Source organism: Anser brachyrhynchus, assembly GCF_964034855.1.
Source record: "Anser brachyrhynchus genome assembly, chromosome: 12".
Classification (NCBI taxonomy): domain Eukaryota; kingdom Metazoa; phylum Chordata; class Aves; order Anseriformes; family Anatidae; genus Anser; species Anser brachyrhynchus.
Window position 1 is genome coordinate 19,272,502 of NC_137707.1, and position 12,192 is coordinate 19,284,693.

General features: G+C 38.0%; 1 long non-coding RNA gene across 3 annotated transcripts in view; it reads left to right on the forward strand.

Annotated features, from left to right (window-relative positions):
- Nucleotides 1-12,192, forward strand: part of LOC308176794 — a 33,530-nt gene that overhangs the window by 582 nt on the left and 20,756 nt on the right. For 2 of the 3 annotated variants that reach the window (XR_013938624.1, XR_013938625.1), the window contains exon 1: nt 424-547. The exons of the other annotated variant lie outside the window; for it this stretch is intronic. This is a non-coding gene — a long non-coding RNA (uncharacterized lncRNA). Of the gene's footprint in view, nt 1-423; nt 548-12,192 lie in introns of those variants that run through there. 3 annotated transcript variants of the gene reach the window in all.

Below are 12,192 nucleotides of genomic sequence, written 5' to 3' on the forward strand. Positions count from 1 at the left end.
CCAATTATGTACGTAAGGGGCTGTTTGCATTTTGATTGAATAGGATATATGTGCAAATGAAGTTTTTTGAACTTTGGGGACAGCTAGTGATGGAAAAGTCTAAAACTGAAAACTGATGTAGCAGAAAAATGGATTTGAGCTTCCTGAATAAATCTGAACAAGTTTTAGCAGGGCTGCCAAAGGCTGCTTCCCTGCAGGCTGCTGGTGCTGTGGTCCCCATCTGGGCATAGGACAACAGCACCAGCTGGGCTTTTCACCCACCTGCGGCCCTGCCTTGCCTCTGCTGACACGCAGGTGTAAGGAGGCCGTGGCTTTGTGACTAGTCTCCTTTCTATTCTCCTGCAGTTTGCAGCACTAAGCCCATCTGCAAGAAGTTATTTTCCAGTTCCTCAGGCATTCAGACCCTACCAATCTCCTGCTACCCACCCACATGGGCAGCCCCTCATGCAGTCTGTCTCATCAGTTTGCCTGAGCCAGTATCCTGCACCTCCAAGCACATTTGGTTTCCCTAAGCCCAGCTTCTGCCTGAGTTGTGGAGATTCCCTAGGTACAGTTCTTGTATTCTCATTACTATGTACATACATGGTATTTTACTTGTCCTGATGATAAGCTGATTTTTTTTAGATGTATAAGTATGTAAATCTCCCTGGATGGTTTGCATAAGGTTTTGTACAGAAAACTGTAGAAATTGAGAGCAATATTCTAGCTGCAATAAAATGAAAGCTATTTCTGCTAGTAATAGGAAAGAGAGGTCTGTTTGTTTAGCATTGCAACGACTACTGCTTCATTTAGCTTGAATAATTCTAGCAACAACATAACCTCATGAGTAGTTAAAAAGCTTGACTTTTCCCCCTTCTTATAAGTTAAGCAAAAGTTTTGTGCTGACAAAATCATAAATGTTAGCAAAATGCAACATTTTATAAAATGTAAAATTATTTAAATAGGCTGTTTATTTGTATATTGCTTCCGATCAAGACTTGGTGAATGTACTTCAATCAGAAAAAGACAGTACATTTGCATGCACTTCATTGTTATAAAATCACTGAAGAGAGAAAAACTAACCTATGTCTCCTGGATGCTATAGCAAAGTCACTTTATTTTTAATAAAAATTTTACTTCTCAAATTATTCCTTCTAAGAGACTGGTTGGAAGAAATCATTATGGGAGACTAGTGCTGTTCATGAGCAACCATTAAATAGTGTGCACATATCTCATAGTGGTATAATAGTCTGCAGTTATGCAAAAACAAATGTATTGACTACGTGAGCAGTACTGGCAAGTCCAGGAGACACCTGCTCAGCTTGATGGCTTCTGAAAAGACTGTTTCTATACACTGGACTCTTTCTGCTGTAGATGGGGAATGTGGCCCTTTTATTCTGAGCTGAATTCTCGTCAGTTATTGTCTGTAATAATCTGAAAAGCTTTATACAGTAACTGCTTGTGGTCATTGTGTGCATATACGGCCCACAAAAAGGGAAGGGTGACAAGTATGACTGTCTTGGGAGAGCAGAAGGAAAAAAGTCACAGAGACTGCAACCCCCAACAGGTTTTGCAAGACAGATGAAACAACTGAAAAATACAATGACTAGCAGTCGTGAGATGGAAAGGAGCGAAAGTCATGGAAAGGTCAATGGTAGTTGCTTTTAAGTGGGTAGGTAAGGTAGGCAGTACTACATTCTTTTAAGTGAGTTTGTGTGGGAGAGCACTTCATGTTAAAAAATAATTGCTTTTTAAAGTGAGTGAAATTTTTTGGAGGTTGGTTGGTAGTTTTGGTGTTGTTTTCTTGTGTGTGTATGTGTGTGTGTTTTGCTTGTTTTGTTTCTTTCCCAATACAAGACGTAAGCTTTAGCAAATCCAGTGTACAACTATTGTAGAAAATTATGCTTTCCTCCAATTATACTTTATGTAATTATTATTCATACAGCCAGGAAAAATACAAAGAATATTCTAGCTTTTATTCTTAAGTCCTTGTAATAGTAGTATTTGGAGATTCCAATTACTACTAAGAACATAAGGTAAACTGCAAGTGAAGATCAAGAATTTAGAACTTTTGATTCTTCAATAGATACAGGGAAAAGCCTAATTCCCTCACATATAAGGACGACTTTGCTTCAGCTAGTATCTTCAACTTAGTAGAAATAAATGTGGTCTGTGGCAATGTTTGAAGCAAACATACATTTTGATTCATTTATGGTAAGGTGCAAACCTTGAAGAAGAGCATCCTTCAAATTAAATAGCTTTTCCTTCCTCAATATTAGTAATTTATTTCTTTGTCCAGAATAATTTCAGTGGGAAAACAAAACAAACAAAAAGAAATAGTATCTTTTCCATATGCAGGTCCTTAACTTTTACTTCCAATCTCATTTATTCTTATCTAGTTGCTATTCTAGACTCCTTATACTCTGACCTGTCTTCTGACTTTTTTTTTTCGAAGTCATGTATTTTAAAAAGGCATAAAGCTTTCTCTGACAATTCTTGGATGAATGCTTTTTTACAGAAGGGAATTGAATGAGTTCCGAAGTGTGGGTTGTGAATTTGGTTTTTGCTTAGGTGAGCAGTTGTAGTAGTGGAAAGTGCTATTGGCTCTCTAGGCTAGAAAATTGAAGAGCGCTCGTTCTGAATTTGCTAAACTTCAAATCTCTAATTCATGTGAGGAAGCCCTCATTATGTTTTCCCAGGGTGATTCAAGTCATTTGGATAAAAAGTATGCCTGCTGTGCTTTAGATTACGTTGGAGGAACTCTTCAATTGAGAAAGAGTTTTTAAATTCAAGACCTACCACTCGCAGCCTGTGATGCATGTCTTAACTTAAGATAATGAAACCAACCTGTTCTAGACAAATTCCATTTAAATAATTAGCAATTCAAAGTTGAGAAAGTTATTTCAGGCTATAAAGTCCTTACAGTTCTCACATCAACTCTTTGTGAATATTTACAGCGAAAATAATTTAATATTATTTGATGGTGCTAACCAGATAGCCTAGGAAGAATTCATCTGTATATAGTTCTGCAATGGTATTTTGAAGAGTCTGACTGAAATGTTTAGGCCTAAAGAAAAGATTTTGTATTTGGTAGTCAGATTATATATAAATGGCAATACAACAGTTGTAACTGAAATCTTTAAAGAAAAATATAAGCATTCTCTAGAACAGACAAGGAATGAGATAAGTATTCTAATGTACATGTGCATGCTGATACTATGAAAACCCATCTGTGAGGTAACTGAAGTATGAGTTTTGTTTGCTTACCTGTAAACAGTCTAGTTTTCCACTTGGGCAATCTCAATAGAGTAACTGCCTTTAGGAATTAGACATGGAAATTCAGTATGACCTGGAAGGAAGGTAGTAATATTTTGTCTCCAGAATGTGGACTTTATTCTAAACAAGCTTGAGTGACAGCATATGCTAACACCCTAAAGAACTTGATTTGATATGGATATTTCCCTACCCTCCTTTGCCTTCTTGATAGCCAAGATTTTTATATATATTAAATAGAGCTGCTGACAATACAGATTGTATAAATAGCTCAGATGATGAATAACAGATTTAAAAAGTAAATAAGAAAACACAGCTCTAAAAAGAGCTGTAGTGGCTGTAGAATTATTATGTAGAACATAAGCTAGTAAAATTTTTTAAAATTACAGTAATTTTCTTTCAAGTCTATTCACAGCACTTGTTCTATTTTGTGGGAATATTTTGTTCTTTCTCCAAGACAGAATGCTTATTCCATTCCTCTTATTTCCATTGTTGCTCTTAGTCGTATTTCTATGATGAATGCTAGTTTTTACAACCATACCTGTAAGTGCTTGACTTAAAGACACAAAGAAGTTGCAGGTGGAAAATGAGCTTTAGACAGAATGAAAACACTGAAGTTAAAGATTAGATCTGATAAGGTTTGATGTGCAGCTCAAATTGGTGGTGGATGGGAAATGGAGAAGGTGTTTCTAGTTTGCTTTTAGTTCTCACTGCTCTGACCTGTTATTAGTAAACAACAGATTACATTAATCTTCTTTGTTATGCTTGCTATGGTAATTGGTGAGTGATCTCCCTGACCTAAGTTCTGTGTAGTTCAAAAAGATCATATTTTTCGGTGACTTGAAGTTGTGATCATGAATCCCAAAAGAACTTACTAAAGCACCCCTAGTTTGCGGAAGTTATACAGATATATATATATATCTTGTGGAGATATTCAAGCAAAAGACTAGGCCATGTAAGAATGATTCTGATCATTCCAGGAGGGCTGGGAAGGCCTGCCATGATATCCTAATCAGTGGGAATTCTCATTTTTGGAGACTGAATGTTCCGAATTGTTGTCTTATTGCCTACATGTCAACTTTCCAATGCCAGATCGACTAGTTATTGACTAGCAATTAAACCACTTGAGGCAATTGCATCCATATGGCAATATTTACCTGGATTATTTATTGCCTGTTGCTGATACAATTTAGAGTCTCTGAGTGTGCAAACTTGTCATATGTGCCATACGTATATAAAGCTGTGTCTTTTGCTATGTCAGCCCTCCATCTAGCTTGTGATCCTATTAAAAAATAAATAAATAAAAATTCTAAATAGTAAGAAAATGTTGGGCTTATATAAGATTGTGTCAAGGTAATTATGGCAATTACTTGGCAATTATGCATAGAAGACAGTATAATCTGATTAAACCAAATTGTTATGTTCTTATATTGAAAATATGCTGTTAAGAGACTGTCCTCTGTATTTCCTACAATGTCCGTTGTTGTCACTTCCTAAAGAGTAGCTGCAGAAGAGTAAGCTCTTCTTGGATGTCTCTTCTAACCTAAGTGATTCTGTTCTTTACTGAAAGGGTTGTTAGGCATTGGAATGGGCTGCCCAGGGAAGTGGTTGAGTTTTGAAGACCTCCCTGGAGGTCTTTAAAAGACATTTAGATGTAGAGCTTAGTGATATGGTTTAGTGGAGGGCTTGTTAGTGTTAGGTCAGAGGTTGGACTAGATGATCTTGGAAGTCTCTTCCAACCTAGATGATTCTGTGAAGTTTTCATGAATGCTACGGATTTGAGTGCAAGCCACAGCTTTCCAAATGAGTGCAGGTACAGAAAAAAAAACAAGCATACTGCAAGTGACTTGCAGTTTGGTGGATGAGGGAAAGGCTGTGGATGTGGTTTACCTTGACCTCAGTAAGGCTTTTGACACAGTTCCCCACAACATTCTCCTCAAGAAACTGGCTGCTCGGGGCTTGGACTGGCGTACGCTTCGCTGGGTTAGAAACTGGCTGGATAGCCGGGCCCAGAGAGTTGTGGTGAATGGAGTCAAATCTGGTTGGAGGCCGGTCACTAGTGGTGTCCCCCAGGGCTCGGTACTGGGGCCGGTCCTCTTTAATATCTTTATCGATGATCTGGATGAGGGCGTCCAGTGCACCCTCAGTAAGTTTGCAGATGACACCAAGCTAAGTGCGTGTGTCGATCTGCTCGAGGGCAGGAAGGCTCTGCAGGAGGATCTGGATAGGCTGGAGCGATGGGCTGAGGTCAACTGTATGAAGTTCAACAAGGCCAAGTGCCGGGTCCTGCACCTGGGGTGCAACAACCCCAAGCAGAGCTACAGGCTGGGAGATGAGTGGCTGGAAAGCTGCCTGGCCGAGAAGGACCTGGGAGTATTGGTTGATAGTCGGCTGAATATGAGCCAGCAGTGTGCCCAGGTGGCCAAGAAGGCCAACAGCATCCTGGCCTGCATAAGAAGCAGTGTGGCCAGCAGGTCTAGGGAAGTGATTGTGCCCCTGTACTCGGCTCTGGTGAGGCCGCACCTCGAGTACTGTGTTCAGTTTTGGGCCCCTCGCTACAAGAAGGACATGGATGTGCTCGAGCGAGTCCAGAGAAGGGCGACCAAGCTGGTGAGGGGTCTGGAGTACAAGTCTTACGAGGAGCGGCTGAGGGAGCTGGGCTTGTTCAGCCTGGAGAAGAGGAGGCTCAGGGGCGACCTTATCGCTCTCTACAGTTACCTTAAAGGAGGCTGTAAAGAGGTGGGGGTTGGTCTGTTCTCCTACGTGCCTGGTGACAGGACGAGGGGGAATGGGCGAAAGTTGCGACAGGGGAGTTTTAGGTTGGATGTTAGGAAGAACTTCTTTACCGAAAGGGTTATTAAGCATTGGAATGGGCTGCCCAGGGAGGTGGTGGAGTCACCATCCCTGGAGGTCTTTAAAAGACGTTTAGATGTAGAGCTTAGCGATATGGTTTAGTGGAGTACTTAGTGTTAGGTCGGAGGTTGGACTCGATGATCTTGAGGTCTTTTCCAACCTAGAAATCTGTGATACTGTGTGTGAAGTGTTTATTTGGCTGATGTTTCTTTTGTCTCTTTGACCAGGAGAGGTAGAGATGTTTTTCTAAAATCCTTCACAAATTTTAAAGAAACAGGTAGAATTAGTGTTGTAGAGAAAATTAAGTAATAAAAACAAGAGAGAGAATGCAGTAACTTCGGGAAGGCTGTTAGCTCCGTAGGCTTGGTGGCTTCTGCTAGCGGTATGTTATTGCTATTGGAGTGCCACGGGAAGGTTAACAAAGCTATCATCAACTGTGTTGTAGTTATCTTTTTGCTGATGTTTGATGAGGCATTTTTTTGCTGCTGTTGGGCGGGGGGACACACTGAGGGAGTTTACTGTATATTTTTCCTCTTATCTTCTCGTAGATGATCCATGATGATATTTAATTTTAAAGTATTCCATCCCCTCAGTATGCAAATTGCATTTTGGCACCTGCAGCTTTTCCAGGACTAATTTTGGAGTTTTATTTCCTGATGCTTTAATTAATCTTGGGTGAGCTATAAATGTCACTACATATTTTAACAGCATCTCTGCTGTTGGGGAGTGAAAGAGTTGAAGGAATTTCTTCAACTAAGGAATAATTTCCTTTTCCATTTCAGTTTACCAGGTCTAAATATATATCATATATATAAATGCAATAGTCTGAAACTACTTCAGTGATTTTAGTTGGGTTCCACATGCATAAACCCTGTTTCTCTTGCATACCATCACTCACTGTTTTGTTTGTTCTACAAATTGAGATACAGGGCACTCAAATGATACAAGTTTGTTCAAACTCTATACCCTCTCACTGATAGTTATAATATCTTCAGGCTGGAGTTCGCTTTCTGGAATTGATGTAACTTCTATTTTGTCCTGTCACATTCCGAACAATTCCTGGCATGAGTACTGCATATCAAATGATTTCTAAACTTGTTTCCCCTCTGGCTATGTAATACCAGAGTTATGATAAGTAAAGGAACAATGCCTAATAATGAGCAGCTCTTTTATATATTTATTTATTTATAATGAAAACTAAGTACAAGTCTCAGTGATAATGCTTCCCAGTCATTTTGTTAAAGGCATTTGATCCCTTTCTATTGTAACTTAAGCTTTCAAATTCTATCTATTATGCTTTTAAACTTTTCATGTGCAGAATCCATGAAATATTTTTTCTCTGGATTGGTATAGTAAAGATGTTAATATGTGATCTACTGATGATCAATAAGCTTTTAAGCAGTTGGAGGTATGCATTGTCCTTCTAAGAAAAGAAAAAGAAAAATAGAAACACAAAATTACTTTTTTCATTTTTTATTTGAATAAAAGCTTTTTACAAGAGAACAAACCTATATTAAACAAAAAAACCACTTTGGTTGTCTGGAAGCATATTAATATTAATGGTGCCTTTCCCTTCAGATACTTTTTGAGATTTGTATGCTAGCTCTAGGGGCCTCTCTGCAATGAGTTCTCTCAATCTATAGCGTCTGTGTTGTGGGCAGAAAATGTCAATTTTCCTTTGTGAGCATACATGCACAGGGTTTTGCTTTAGACTCAAAGGAAGAAAAGTTGCCTTAACTGTAGAATATTGCTTGGTAATAAATGTCCCAATTTAAGAATTTTTTATAGTGAGGGGTAGGTGTGGTACAGTAAAAAGAAGATCGAATTAATCTTTTAAAAATTATTCTTTCAACTTAAAGGGTTGTTTTGGATTTCAGCTGGGTTATTTCCATTCATCTAGTATGTTTCTTGACTGCTCATTTTACCTTTCAAAGCTGAAAAAATAACGGAGAAAATAAAGCAGTGGCTTTTAAAAGAAGGTCTGTAAGAATTTCTCACTGTGATATATTTAAAAGAGAATCAGATGATTTTTAGCACCCCCCTTCAAGTTCTCTACATTCAGATGTGACAGGTATGCAACATCTCCAAGGAAAAGTACTTGAAGCTCATTTTGGTCATAAAAAAAACTCCCTCATTAACTCCAAAGTTTACTGACAGCCCCATAATGTATATAAAGTAAGTCAGACATCATGCTAATGCTAGTAGTAGAGTAGTTGAATTGCTATATCAATCTATCATTAAGCTATGCTTATGTGTATAGTATAATTTTTAGCTGTATCATGAAGTCCAATAATGTAATTTGCTTATTTGTCACACAGTCTAAATATTTGATTTCTTTACTTTGAAGTAATAGTATTTGGAGCACAAAAGTAAAATTGTGAAACAAACATTTGAGGAAATGTTTCTTTTCTAGGACATAACCTTTTAACATTTAATCATTCCTGCACTATAATCTGAATTGGTTTTGCGACCTTTAGTTTTAGCTTTTCTGATCTGTCATGCACCTAAATTTTATCCATAGTAGTATCATGGTGTTGTACTGTCCCTTGTCACCTCGATGAGTTTTGTCAAGTGAGGATTGTGTGTAAAGGTGAGACAGCAGTATGAAGGCAGAGTGTAAGTGCTACATTGGAGAGTGGTAATTAGTTTGAATGTTCTTCTGAAAAACTCAACATTCAGTGGTTCTGTTGTGCTGTTTCTCAAAGTGACACCAAAGTAATAATCTGCAGACTTTAAAACTACTCTTTTTTGGGGGAAAAAATATCTTCACAATGCCCAAGAGAAATAGTAAAATTACTTGATACGAAAACGCATGCATCATATGAAATTGCTGCAATGAGAACAGTTTAAGAAGTAACCTAAAACTTCTACTCAATGGTTGGTGCCAAACTGGGTGGCTTTAAAGGGAAAATATCTATCTTTTCAGGTTGTTCAATGTCTCCACTTTGATTTTTGGACTGGAAATAAGATAACTTGATAAATGCCAGAACGCAGAGGTGCATGAAAAGGAATAGTAATCTGAAATCTATCTTATGATTGAAGATGTAACTTGTGGTTCTAGAAAAGTATCAGAGATCATTTCTTTCACACCTGAAGAGAACCACAGAGACGTAATTTATATGCAGTATCGTCTAGCATAATATGTAGTACAGTAGGACTTAAAAAAATATATAAATAAATCCTAACAAGAGGTGGGATGAGCGCAATGGACAGCTCAATGTACTAAGAATCAGTGCACTGGTGACAGGGAAGGAATCTGAATGTGAGTGTTTTTAGTATGTTACTGTGATGTTACTGTGTACTAAGCTTGTATTTTCCCAGCTGATACTAGAATCCTGTGTTGACATAGTGGAGTACGATACCTATTGGGATTGATAAAATTTGATAAAATTACCATAGATTAGTGTTTTACCAGGTAAATATATTGCTGTCAGTTCTGTTCATGTTGTATGTCTTAGATCAGGGACCATTTATGAGATTCTAATGGGATTATAAAATTTGCCATTCTTACGAACCACGACTGCCGTATAATATGGCATTGCAGTTACTGCTAGGGAGAAAAATAACATTAGGAAAAGGCCTTATTGAATATGTTAGAGGCAAATGCTTGCCTTTGCTAAATAGTCCTTTCTTCCAGCTCTTCTTTCCTGGTTTTAAACTGAAGGCCAAGTTCAAATGGGGAATTGAGACTTTGGCTTGAGGTTTTTCCCCTTTCTATTGCCATTGTCACCTAAATAGTTTTCTGTTTGGTTGCTTTATTCTATTCTATCTTTATTCTGTTCTGTATCAGCCATTTACCAATACTCTGTCATGAAAACAAATATTAGTTTAAGGTAAAATTAAGAAAGGTTTGTGCTTTCAGGTCATAGATAGCAAAGGGGTTCTGACCACATGTGTCAGCGGCATGCCAAGACCAGCTCAACCACTAGCCAAAGATGCTAGAAGTAGTTTCCTGTTTTATGTAAGCAGTGATTTGTCAACAGGTTCCCAGATTGTTCCATATTATGGGTTGATATCAAAACTTATTTTAGAACTGAATATTTTAACGTCCACATTCAGCAGATCTGAGTGCTTAAACAGTTCATTGAAGTCTTCCAATATATTCTACCAAAACAGTCAGTTGGTTTGAGCCTTTTTAGGTATAACAAAGGAGTTCTGGAGGACATTGCCATGCAAAAACTATTTTAGCATCAAATATTTCAATAGCAAGAGGAGCCCAAAGGAATGAGATCAAAGATTTCTTTTGATGCAATGAGGCTAGGAGTCAGACAAGGTTTTATGGTTCACGTCAAGAATGAGAAAAACATGACAGCAACTAAACGTGAAAAGCTGATCTCTGTTGACTGACTTCAATTTTACATGAAGCATACTGAGATATGTCATTGAGCCATATTGCAAAATAATAACTGGATGGCCAGGCCATTAAACTTTTATCACATACATGAAATCAAAAGTAGTATTGTTTCTCACTCTGAGTCCCACAAAATTAGTTACATTGACACATTCAGAATGTCAAACATATTTTTAAATAACAATGATTTGGGCCAATGTGTCTGAGAATTACCAAAAAAAGATGATCACTTGCAGTTTTTTTTAAAAAATAGCATGCCTGCAAATTACTCAAATTACTTCATTTTTTAAATGTTACTCCAGTTCCCCCCGTTCTGGTTGTCATTACTACGTGTCTTTTCTAACACTTATTTCCTATTAAAGCCTGTTTTCCTTTCTTTGATGCTTTTCTCTTAATTTTTATTATACTTTATGAAGGTTACCCTGAGCAATTGAATTTCTCACTTGTCTACTTTTCAGGCAGTGCTTTAGAGCACAGTGTTGTCATCCAGAGACATCTTTCTCTTCCCTTCCCTTGGCTGCTACATTTCATCAGTTCTGGCATAAATACCTGTGTAGCAAGGCAGTGACTAAATCAGGCAACAGGTCAAGGTTGAAGCTAAGGTGGTGGTTTCTCAGATGGCTGATCCAACCCAATGGGGTTAAAGCAGTGCTACAAGAAGGGTGTATGTAGTTGTGAGCATGCTTGTATGCACCCACATGCTTCTCTTCATTGTGACTATTCAGCTGTATGCTGCATATTCAGCCTTATGTCAGACCGAGTGGAGAATGTTGGACTCTTCCCTGAATCAGTAGTTATGGTTTTTTTTTGCTGGACTAAATTGATGCGCGGAGAGTTGAAAATGCTGTGATCTAACACAAGATAAAAATGGGGTACTGCACAGTAGAGTGGGGTGGGATTTTCCTGTTTCACAGGGCATGCGCTGCTATGCTGCTTGCTGAGTTTTCTGGAACCTCACACTTTTGATGAGGTGTCAAAAATTGTCTAAACTGAAATGGCTGTTTGCTACCAGGAAGAATAATACTGCCTCCTATTTGGATTGGTTTTAACATTCATCATCATGAGCTAATTCATACAATTAAATCAGCTGAAATTTGCCCACCAGAATCTTAAAGAAATGTAATGAATCTATGAAGAAATATTTTGTTGAACTTGTTGAAATATCTTGTTGAAGTGTTTTGTGTCACTGCAGCGTAAGAAAAGTACTTTTACCAAGTTCACAGATGACAACTCAGGTTCTGTAAAGGCAGGTTGGATTGTGTCAGTCCCACTCTGTTTCATAACAGGACATGAGCAATGAAAGCTGACATTATGCTGCAGATGAGAAATAAAATCGAAGATTTCCTCAAACCTGGAACAGAATGAATGCAAATTCTCACAAAGCAATTTGATACTCTCCTCAATGCAGAGAAGACTCTTAAACAGAAGTAGCTCTGCTGATATACTTAGAACTGGTTTTCTGCTCTTCATATCAGGTACTATTCAATGAAAATGATTCTGCACCAGTGGTGCTAGAGAGTTTCTTTTCGCCTCCTCTTTATGTCTTTACAGTAGTCGTTTTGATACACACATTTTGGTTAGGAATAGATTTTAAAACAATGATCCGCAAGGAGGATTGTATGAGTTTCTTGTACTTCTGGATGGCATTTTCAGGAGTTTGCCTCAGGAGGAGAGGCTATGAGCCTATAATTCCAAGGCACCTTCTTTTTTTTGTCCTAGTACTTGAAAGGCTTTGT